At 40.0% G+C, this 12,017-nt stretch overlaps 1 protein-coding gene across 1 annotated transcript in view; it reads left to right on the plus strand.

Annotated features, from left to right (window-relative positions):
* Positions 1-4,282: 4,282 nt before the first annotated feature.
* dusp4 (dual specificity phosphatase 4) overlaps positions 4,283-12,017 on the plus strand; it is a 31,179-nt gene continuing 23,444 nt past the window's right edge. The window contains exon 1 of the mRNA XM_062031103.1: positions 4,283-4,401. The gene's annotated coding sequence lies outside the window, so the exon portion shown is untranslated. The remainder of the gene's footprint in view (positions 4,402-12,017) is intronic.

Below are 12,017 nucleotides of genomic sequence, written 5' to 3' on the forward strand. Positions count from 1 at the left end.
TGATATTATCAATGAGAATGGTAAAATTATGAAGTATGATGAATTTAGAGCTATGTATGGTGATGCTTGCTCAAGCTTTTCATTTTATCAACTAACTGGAGTAATTGGGAAAAGATGGAAACAAATAATTAATTATGGAACTACTAAATTATTAGTTTGTAAACCTCTAATAAGAAATTCTAGTTGGCAAAAAGGAACTAAAATAAATAGAAAAATATATAATTTTTATTTAATAAAGAAATTTTTGAAGGCTGCCCCATACAACACAAATGGAAAATGGGAGGACTTTTTTGACTGCCCGTTGCCATGGGATGCCATATTCAAACTAATCTATAAAACCACTATCGATGTGCAAAATCGTTATTTTCAAATTAAAATTATTTATAACTTCTTACCCACAGGGAAAATGTTAAAATTATGGAATATGACAGAGTCAGATGATTGCCCATTTTGTTGTCAGGAGCCTGAATCCACCCTGCATTTGTTTTGGTATTGTCATATTGTGTCTTTGTTTTGGGTGGAAGTTGAAGAAATGTGTTTAAGGATTGGTTTGTTTATGAAGCTTGATGTGGTTTCTGTTATTTTAGGAGAGTTCATTGACAATCATGATTTAGTCAATTTAATTATAGTACTCGGTAAAATGTTTATTTTTAAGGCCAAAAACAGATATTCACTTAGTATTACTTTCTTTAAAACATTTATTCAGTATTTTCTAACTTTAGAAAGTTACATGGTTGAAAACGATAATGATGCCAAAAAACATTTAAAAAAAGATGGGAAGTCCTCAAAGGCTTATTTTGAAAGTATAATTATGTTTATAGATTATATGTTATCTGTTGTTGTGTTCCCTAATTTGAGTGACCTGGACATAATATGGATTGTACATAAATGCTTATTTTGAAAATGTAATTTTGTTTATAAATTATATGCAATCTGTTGTGTTCCCTAATTTTTTTCTGTGTACATGAATGAAGGTGTGTGTTGCTGAGTCCGACTTGGACATTATCTGGACTGGGCCTGGTTTAAAAAACCCTTTAAACAAATCTAATTTCATTGACAACCTTAACTTCAACAGTAAGGCCCTTTTTTAAAAAATAAAATAAAATAAGATAAATAAATAAAAAACATTTTCTTGGATAAAAAAGAAAGTAAAACAATATAAAAATAATTACATAAAAAATAGTAATTAATGAAAATGTTAGTGGACCAGCAGCCTATACAATCATGTGTGCTTCAGGGACTGTATCCCTTGCAGATGTGTTGTCTATGTTGTGGGAACCAGAATATTGGTAGCAGAAAGAAATAACCCCTTTTGTGTGAGTGGGTGTGGATGAGTGTGCATGGGGGAGGTTGTTTGGGTTGATGCACTGATTGAAAGTGTATCTTGTGTTTTTTTCTATGTAGATTTAATTTTTATTTTTTTTTAATATATATGTATATATATATATATATATATATATATATATATATATATATATATATATATATATATATATATATATATATATATATATATATATATATATATATATATATATTTATATATTTATTTATTTATTTTTTTTTTTTTTTTCAGAACAGGCCCGCGGGCGACTCATCTGGTCCTTACGGGCGACCTGGTGCCCGCGGGCACCGCGTTGGTGACCCCTGAATTAGACTATTGCCATGTCAGCCCTAATACAAAAACAATGCCTAAAAAAGGACTGCATGAATAATGTAATACTTTTTAATTCTTAACATATGTCTTTAATTAGTGTGCATAAAATAAAAATCAGATAAACAAAATGCCTCTAAAAATATATATTTTTGCAGTGGATCCACAAGTGGAGTAAAAAACACATCTTATTGTAAAAATACTGTACAATGAAGAAAAATACTCAGCTTGTTAGTTTAGTGGTTTCTAATTTACTAGTTGAATGCCATCTTTAAAGGCCTACTGAAATGAATTTTTTTTATTTAAACGGGGATAGCAGATCTATTCTATGTGTCATACTTGATCATTTCGCGATATTGCCATATTTTTGCTGAAAGGATTTAGTATGAAACAACGACGATAAAGATCGCAACTTTTGGTATCTGATAAAAAAAAGGCTTGCCCCTACCGGAAGTAGCGTGACGTAGTCAATTGAACATATTCGCAAAGTTCCCTATTGTTTACAATGATGGCCGCCAGAAGTGAGAGAGATTCGGACCGAGAAAGCGACTATTTCCCAATTAATTTGAGCGAGGATGAAAGATTTGTGGATGAGGAAAATGCAAGTGAAGGACTAGTGGGGAGTCGAAGCGATTCAGATAGGGAAGATGCTGTGAGAGCCGGGGGTGACCCGATATTCAGCTGGGAATGACTACAACAGTAAATAAACACAAGACATATATATACTCTATTAGCTACAACACAACCAGGCTTATATTTAATATGCCACAAATTAATCCCGCATAAAAACACCTAGGTGTTTGTTATGCTAGCTCCTAGCTCCTAGCTACTAGCTCGAGCTAGTTATAGCTCGAACGGGTTATATGGACGGGATCCCATATATGTAACCCGCCAATACAATTCAAACACCTGCACAACACACACACTCACTCGGCCCAAAGGACTGTTCACCTAACCCAAGGTTCATAAAGCTTATATATTTAACCAAAGTTACGTACGTGACACGCACGCACGGGCAAGCGATGAAATGTTTGGAAGCGCGCGGGTGGGACCTGATATTCAGCTGGGAATGACTACAACAGTAAATAAACACAAGACATATATATACTCTATTAGCCACAACACAACCAGGCTTATATTTAATATGCCACAAATGAATCCCGCATAACAAACACCTAGGTGTTTGTTATGCTAGCTCCTAGCTCGTAGCTACTAGCTCGAGCTAGTTATAGCAAGCGATCAAATGTTTGGAAGCGCAGCTACGTACTCACGGTATCGCGTCTGTGTATCCAAATCAAAGTCCTCCTGGTTAGTCTCTGTTGTCCGAGTTCTTCGATCTTGACTGCATCTTTCGGGAATGTAAACAAATAGTGTTGCTGACTTCCCTCGCAAAATATCCGCTACGCACCGACAACTTTCTTCCTTGCTTGCTCAGCTTCTTTCTCCATAATGCAATGAACAAATTGCAACAGATTCACCAACACAGATGTCCAGAATACTGTGGAATAATGAGATGAAAACAGAGCTATTTCGTATTGGCTTCAATGGGGAAGCCCTACCTCTGTTAAACTGGCTACGTCACGCGCATACGTCATCATACCGAGACGTTTTCAAGCGGAAGTGTGGCGGGAAATTTAAAATTGCACTTTATAAGTTAACCCGGCCGTATTGGCATGTGTTGCAATGTTAAGATTTCATCATTGATATATAAACTATCAGACTGCGTGGTCGGTAGTAGTGGGTTTCAGTAGGCCTTTAACTGAGATTGGTATTGTTGGTATTGTTTACATTTTAACTCGTGCTGTCAACAATTACATTTAAAAAAATCTGATTTATCACACTTTTGCATTTCAATTAATCACATTTGCCACTTGCTTGCGTAATTTGCAGTACTTTAAAAAATACCCTACTATTTTGACACAAAGGCAATAGTATTGCCAGAATGTCATGGAGGAAATTTTTGTAAATGTTTTACTTGAACGTAAGTCATTTATTTGCTCAAAACGTGGCAACAGTTTCATCTATAGCACAAACTGGATGTCTTTTGAAATGAAATTTGCTAGCAAGTACACCAGTCGAAATGTCCTCACTTATTAATCAATCAATCAATCAATGTTTACTTATATAGCCCTAAATCACAAGTGTCTCAAAGGGCTGCACAAGCCACAACAACATTCTCAGCTCAGAACCCACATCAGGGCAAGAAAAAACTCAACTCAATTTATCTTTGCAATGACGCATGCATTGACCTGATCACTGACCTTATACAACCCTCAGCCTTTCAATAACTATTCGCGGTTAAGGTAAAAAAGAATGTGTACTCAAAATAAATGGTGTGATTAATATGCGTTGATACATACTTAATGCGATACGTGATTAATAGAGTTAAATCGTTAACTTGTCAGCCCGGATTTTAAATGATACTGGTGCAAAATCTGTGTTTCTGTAACGGTTACTGTTTTCAAAAAACTGCTTTTCTGCCAAGCGCCATGGCAAAGTGTGTGTGTTAGGGTCGGCAATTAAGTTCAAAAAGTGCTTCAGACGTTTTGTGCTTCTGTCTGATTGTCTTGTTATTGTTACTCACAAGATGTTACTTTCACTTAAATCATTTTCAAGCTCTTGTTGCAGGTGGCTGAAACTGCATTTATGAAACACCAAAAAGAGGCACCGATTTTTTGGTTTCCTGTGTGGTTAAGCTGTAGAGATGATCTCAGCTGACTTTGGCCGACTAACCAGTCAGTCACAGGGTAGTAAATAAACTTTTCTGTCTAACAGATGACATTATGGATTTTAAACTGATTTTACAGGAAGCAGGAAACTCATAAGAGCTGTGTCTTTTGAGTTCACACTAACCTGAGAGCGTCAACTGGCAATAAGGTCTGTGTGTGTGTGTGTGTGTGTGTGTGTGTGTGTGTGTGTGTGTGTGTGTGTGTGTGTGTGTGTGTGTGTGTGTGTGTGTGTATGAGTGTGTGTGTGTTTGAGTGTGTGTGTGTGTTGTGTTGTGTGTGTGTGTGTGTGTGTGTGTGTGTGTGTGTGTGTGTGTGTGTGTGTGTGTGTGTGTGCGAGTGTGTGTGCGAATGTGTTTGAGTGTGTGTGAGAATGTGTGTGTAGTCACCTTAGATCAGCCAAGAAGGGTGGTTTGAGTGCAATGACCTTGCATGTATGTTTGTGAAGTAGCTACATGGCTAAGCTGTTGTTGGGTGTATTACTTATTAACCCACACTGTCTCTACGAGAGACAAACAACAGACCCGAAAAAAGGAGCATGTCCAGTCGTCGTCATAAAGCTGCAGTGCAATGTGTTATTTACATTACACTGAAAGTTTGATGTAACGCGGCCCAAAATGATGCAATAGTCTATAAAACGCAATCGTGCCATAGACTCCAAATTTGCGCCGGTTTACATCGCGGTGTAGTGAACAGGATTCGCTAACGAGCTAAATATTTTATGTCTCTTAGCCAGCTCACCGAAGCAAACTGAGCTAACTAGCCCAGTTTGTAGTAGCCCTAAATGTTCTCATTTAGGGCTACTACAAACTGGGCTAGTTAGCTCAATACGGCTAACGCTAACAAGTGTGTCCACGGCATCTAAAGTTACTCTGTTCTAACTGGCGGACACGTCTCTCGAGCAGGGTGCAAGAAGGTGTGCTTTGGACAAAGAGAGCAAGTGCTGTGTAAATTTGATAAGACTACAAAATGTGTTGGAGAGGGGCTAAAGAAAGCTATACGATATTTTGAAGCATACAAAATAGAAAGATAGCACTCAGCTTTGACGACAAAGGAGCACAGCCGAACCAACAGCAGCATGAACAAGTGAACATTATGGATTTTTTTTTCTTTGTCGGAAGAAACTGTAAGTTACTAAATAAAAATAACTAAATATCAGCCCAGTGATGTCCAAACCTACTGCGGATAGTGCCCTCCCCATTCTGTGATGTCACGTCTGGTTTGGGGTTAATTTTATTGTATTCTTTCAAAAAGAAAAGGTAAAAAATAAGGGATTTCTATGAAACGCAATCTCGGGAATAACACGATCTGTAGTTTATGGACCCCAACAACTGCGTTATCTCGGACTTTGAGTATTTCAAGTTCAAGCTTGTTTGCTGCTTTTCACCTCTTACATCAGGCCAAATCGCCATCGCTAATGTGCTTTATAGCTGTTCTTACACCAGCATACTGAGCAGATGACAAGTCATTACAGTGAAAATATGGATCTTTCCTCACTCAATGTCTCAATCAATCAATCAATGTTTATTTATATAGCCCTAAATCACAAGTGTCTCAAAGGGCTGTACAAGCCACAACGACATCCTCGGTACAGAGCTGGTAAAACGTTCCAGTTAAATACTACACTTAGTCTTACACCATACACATTCTTGGATTTTTGTCACACTCCATTTCCTTAGTTCGTATATTTAGTATTGTTTTATTATTATATATATTTGGACTATATATATAATAAATTATTGAACATTACTGCCCTCTGGTGTCAGTTGCCGTCACCTCTCCCCTGCAAACCATAACAGTATATTCCGGCCAATTGATTAGGGACCTGACGGCACAGTTACTTAGCCCCGCCCCCAGTGACATTTTTTCTTTTCTTCTTTTTCTTTTTCTTTTTGCCCCTCTCACTATGGCCTTTTATTTTCATTCCACCCGGGATAATTTTTCTAGCCCTCAACATTCTTGTAAGGGACTGTTTAACTTCAATACGGGGAAGGAGGAATTTACCCGCCGCCTGGCCACCCACCTCCCACCCTTAGTGACTGTTCCCTAGTCAGCTGGAAGCGTCTGGTATCCGCGTTCGGAGGGGTGGTGGCTGTGCTGATGTGGTGGCGCAGCTGCACCACCGTCTATTTTTCATTTTAGCACTGGTGGCTGTGCTGATGTGGTAGCACAGCTGCACCCAGACAGGCAGAGAAATACCACCTGTCTTCTGTTTTTACCAGCCACAGCCAGACAGTCAGTACCCAGGCTAGCCTCCGAGCTAGCACCAGTCCCCAGGCTAGCCTCCGAGCTAGCACCAGTCCCCAGGCTAGCCTCCGAGCTAGCACCAGTCCCCAGACTAGCCCCCGCGTCTCCACCAGCTTCCAGGCTGACCCCCTTGTCTCCACCAGCTTCCAGGCTGACCCCCGCGTCCCCACCAGCTCCCAGGCTGCTCCGCCGATCTCTGCGCCTCGGCCAGCAGCACTGGCTTCAGCACCTCGGCCAGCTCCTCAGCTGCCCTTCTCGTCTCCGGTTCCGATGACGTCTGCTGCTTCCACGCCATCCTCCTTGACTCTGGCTCCGACAGCATCGTCCTCCTTGACTCTGGCTCCGACAACATCGTCCTCCTCAACTCTGGCTCCAAGTTCTTCATCCTACTCGTCTTTGGCGGGCCTTTCCACAGCGCCGCAAGCCCCCTTGTCTCCTGCATCGTCGCTACTGCGACCTCCGGCTGGCTGGCCGCACAGGCAGCCAACAGGCGCCCGCACACGGCGCCCTCTGTGGCCAAGGCAGGGACACTTTCTGCGCCAACAGCAGCAACGCCCAAGACATGGATATGTTTCCCTTAGGCTGCTGTGGTTCTGGCGCCACTCGCGTCCACCCTCCCGACGTTCCTTGGTCGTCCACCTCATAGGCTGCTGCGTTCTACTCGCTGCCGCCACCAGACTCGTCCCCGCTGGATTCGGGGACGCTTGGGCCGGCGACCCACCTCCAGTTCACCCCTCCACCCTCCCTTGACTTTTGACATCTGTGTTCTCGTGGTTCCAGCTAGAGGACATCTGGGAGCTGTCCATAAGGAGGGGGATACTGTCACGGCCATCACCATTGCGCTCTGCGTGTCACACCTTGGGACACGCCCACGACCGCGGCACACATCCTGGATCATCCCTGTCTTCCTCGTGCTTCCTGGTTCTCGACTCCTCGCGACTACGACGACTCGCTCCTGCCTCTCGACCACGCTTCCGCCCCTGGACCACCCTTGTCTGACAGCCCCGCTTCTCTCAACACGCACCGCCAACACTTACGGTAAAACGTTCCAGTTAAATACTACACATAGTCTTACACTATACACACTCTTGGATTTTTGTCACACTCCATTTCCTTAGTTCGTATATTGAATATTGTTTTATTATTATATATATTTGGACTATATATATATAATAAATTATTGAACATTACTGCCCTCCTCTGGTGTAAGTTGCCGTCACGTCTCCCCTGCAAACCATAACAATATGTTGTACATGTCGTTAACTGTCAGCCCTGATTTTAAATGATACTGGTGCCAAATCTGTGTTTTCTGTAACGGTTACTGTTTTCAAAAAATTATTTTCTGCCAAGCGCTATGAGTGAACATCCAGGTTAAGTCAAAGTGACCTCTCTCTTTCCAGTTACAAACACAAGCAGCCATGTTTCATCCTCTGTATAATCAATGACCAATTTCATAATAGAATCCAGCAAGTATACACATTGTTTCCAAATCAAAACGTTTAGTATTTGCACAATTGCACATATATAACACCAATTGGAAATTATATTCATTTGCTTCATAAAATTGCAGTGGTTTGCAAAAAACAACCACATAAAAACATTTAAATGACTCAAACAACATTTCAATTTAGTTGTTCTAATTTCCTGTAAATGTACATAAAAAAGTACATTTATATAAAAGAGCATGTCAACCTCATATTTGGGTCAAAGTAGGGCTGGGCGATATATCGAATATACTCGATATATCGCGGGTTTGTCTCTGTGAGTTTAACTAGAATCAATTGTTTTTGTAAGGTTTGCAAATACAACATATGGGGTTTTCTCACTATGACAGTATACTGTCACACTCAATCTGACAGTTATTTAAACATAACTCCTAAACCACACATGCAAAATGGCTAATGATGCCTGGAGAAATGTATCTTTGTGAGTTTTACTGGAAAAAATATTTTGCAAGCTTTGCAAAGATTATATCGTGAGTATTCGAGTATACGTTCTCATGCAGTTGCTTTTAGCTGCAGGCATTACACTACAGGCGTTTCTCACTCTTTCTTGTCTCTCCTTCTCACAGAGACATAAAACAAGCACACCTTCTTACATATGTCACATACTGTCATGCGTGCAACGTCATACGCCCTCGCGGAGCAGAGAGGTAGCGGAATGGGTAACGTTAACTGTGGTGCAAGCGGAGCGGTGCAAGTGGTAATATGAGAGAAAGAAGGTGCGAATCTGGTAACAAATGGAGGAAGAATAATTAATTCCCAAGAAAAGCAGCACGGGGTCCATCGTCTGGCGATGATTAGGCTTCAAGCGGTAAGATGTCGAACAGACAACCGTAATATGTCAAGTATGCTGCAAAAGCGTTGCTACAAAAAGTAGCAGCACTACTAATTTGTAGCATGACTTGAAAAGTCACCCGCTAGAGAATGAAGAGTGCTTGAAACTCCACATGTCAACATCTCCAACAATTGATCCTGGCGTCTTCCATTTCCAGATCAACACCGTATGAAAAAAATAGTCAACAACAGAAGGAGATAACGTTCGCAGTAACCTACCACATAGCGAAGGACATACACTATTTGATTTCTTATTATGCAGCTAATTTTTATTTTACAGTTATTGAAATATATTGTGTGACATCATGCACAAAAGTGCACTTTATTTGCTTTAAACTATTGTAGTGGCGTTCTGTACAAAAAGTGCACTTTAATTTAGTGTTGCTTTGATCAGTCATCTTAGTGACATCATGCACAAAAGTGCACTAATAGCTTGTTTTAAAATGTCTCCGACAATCTTGCACTTTCTGTTTTGGAAATTACATGAATGTTTGTGCCATTGCTTAATAACTGTTTAATAAATACAGTTTCGGTAAAGTGACTTAGTTGTGATTTCCCTCTCTGCATGAAAGTTTAAAATTAGCATATATTAATGCAGTATGAACAAGAATGTTTTAATGTAGACACATAGAATTATCATACTGGTGTGATTATATGCATCAAGTGTTAATTCAGGCTAAGGCAAAATAACGAGATATATATCGTGTATTGTGAAATGGCCTAAAAATATCGAGATATTAATAAAAGGTCGTATCGCCCAGCCCTAGGTCAAAGTTTCCTATGTCGAAAAAGTTGTATTTCCAGTTTCAGGCAGTCATCATTCACACTTTCCTTCCTTGCCTTCAATGGGCCTAAATGTGGTAGTAAGACACACAAAAAACAACTACAGGTAAACGTGTAAATCAGAGATATTAAAGTTTTTTGGAGGCAACATTTCCAAAAAGCTAGGACTGCTCCCTTCACTATTATTTTTATTTTGTATATTACGGAGAACCACTGTCCTTTGTTTTTAAGAATCTGCTGCAAAAAATATCAGTCCCTCACAAGTTTTTTCAACAGAACTTGCAGGCCACCAGTTGAATAGCCAAAACAATAAAAAAGAGAGGACCTAAAATGTAACCTTGAAGGACCTACTCGCATAACTAAAGAAGTATGAACAAATTACTACTGACTGCCTCTGAAGTAAACAAAATACAACAACACCTTAGTTAAATCCCATTTTGAAAAGAAAGAGGACTTAAAGGGGTGCCTTTAGGAACGCCTCAGGTATTTAAATCTTGATCTTAGCGCTGCTTTCGATACTGTCGATCATAATATGTTATTAGAGTGTATCAAAACACGTATTGGTATGTCAGACTTAGCCTTGTCTTGGTTTAACTCTTATCTTACTGACGGGATGCAGTGTGTCTCCCATAACAATGTGACCTCAGACTATGTTAAGGTAACGTGTGGAGTTCCCCAGGGTTCGGTTCTTGGCTCTGCACTCTTCAGCATCTACATGCTGCCGCTAGGTGACATCATACGCAAATACGGTGTTAGCTTTCACTGTTATGTACCCAACTCTACATGCCCCTAAAGCTGACCAACACGCTGCAGGCGTGTCTTAATGAAATTAAACAATGGATGTCCGCTAACTTTTTGCAACTCAATGCTAAGAAAACGGAAATGCTGATTATTGGTCCTGCTAGACACCGACACCTTAACATTTGACAACCAAACAATTACACAAGACGACTCGATAAAGAATCTGGATATTATCTTTGACCCAACTCTCTCATTTGAGTCACACATCAAGAGTGTTACTAAAACGGCCTTCTTTCATCTCCGTAATATCGCTACAATTCGTTCCATTTTGTCCACTAGTGACGCTGAGATCATTATTCATGCGTTCGTTACGTCTCGTCTCGATTACTGTAACATATTATTTTCGGGTCTCCCTATGTCTAGCATTAAAAGATTACAATTGGTACAAAATGCGGCTGCTAGACTTTTGACAAGAACAAGAAAGTTTGATCATATTACGCTTATACCGGCTCACCTGCACTGGCTTCCTGTGCACTTAAGATGTGACTTTAAGGTTTTACTACTTACGTATAAAATACTACACGGTCTAGCTCCATCCTACCATATGTCCCGGCAAGAAATCTGCGTTCAAAGAACTTATTAGTGATTCCCAGAGCCCAAAAAAAGTCTGCGGGCTATAGAGCGTTTTCTATTCGGGCTCCAGTACTCTGGAATGCCCTCCCGGTAACAGTTAGAGATGCTACCTCAGTAGAAGAATTTAAGTAAATAGGTTTAAAAGAGTCAGTCCACTTCTCGTAGCCTTGTGTATCAAAAGGAAGCTTTTAAAAAATCATAAACCACATTAAACTGCATACAGTTTAAAGACTTCGGCTTACTAAAAACACTGCAAGATAGTTCCACTTATCAGCGTTATTCAGCACAGCGATGCCCCACTAAAGTTCCTGCAACTCGAACGTTTTTTATTCGTTCTTCTTTCTCTTGGTTGTCAAGTATCTTGTTGTAATAGAAATACACAAAATAATTAAATGTAATGTAATGGCCCTTGAAATGTTTGTTTTTTAGGAACACCCCAACTGTGGTCAATCAATCCGCATTCGACAGCTGTAGTTCCTGCAAGAACTTTTCAAAGTACCACCAGGTACCAGGAACTAAAATAGTACCTGTTTAACTTTATTCACCCAGGTAGTTTTTGGTGGAAACGCAGGGGGTGTATATCTACTATGACCTGCAACATGCACACTAATAGTACACACAATTTTACACACACTATTTAGCACATGCTATGTGGAGCTTAGTCAGGTCCATAATTACAGAATATTTTTCCACAGGTTCTGATTCAGCTTTTCTAACCTCGAGGGTATTTTGGTACTTTCTTCAAATTCCATGCGAAAATAACATAATTTGGGATGAAAAACACATATTCCAAATACAAAATTACCTCCAGTCATCTTTGGTGACGTCAGCAGTCTGATGCAGGCCCCCCAACATTTTGGAGGTAAAAGCAAGCGTTCCAAAATGTGCTGAAACTCA

The sequence above is a fragment of the Entelurus aequoreus genome, linkage group LG21 (genome assembly GCF_033978785.1).
Source record: "Entelurus aequoreus isolate RoL-2023_Sb linkage group LG21, RoL_Eaeq_v1.1, whole genome shotgun sequence".
In the NCBI taxonomy this organism is placed as follows: Eukaryota; Metazoa; Chordata; class Actinopteri; order Syngnathiformes; family Syngnathidae; genus Entelurus; species Entelurus aequoreus.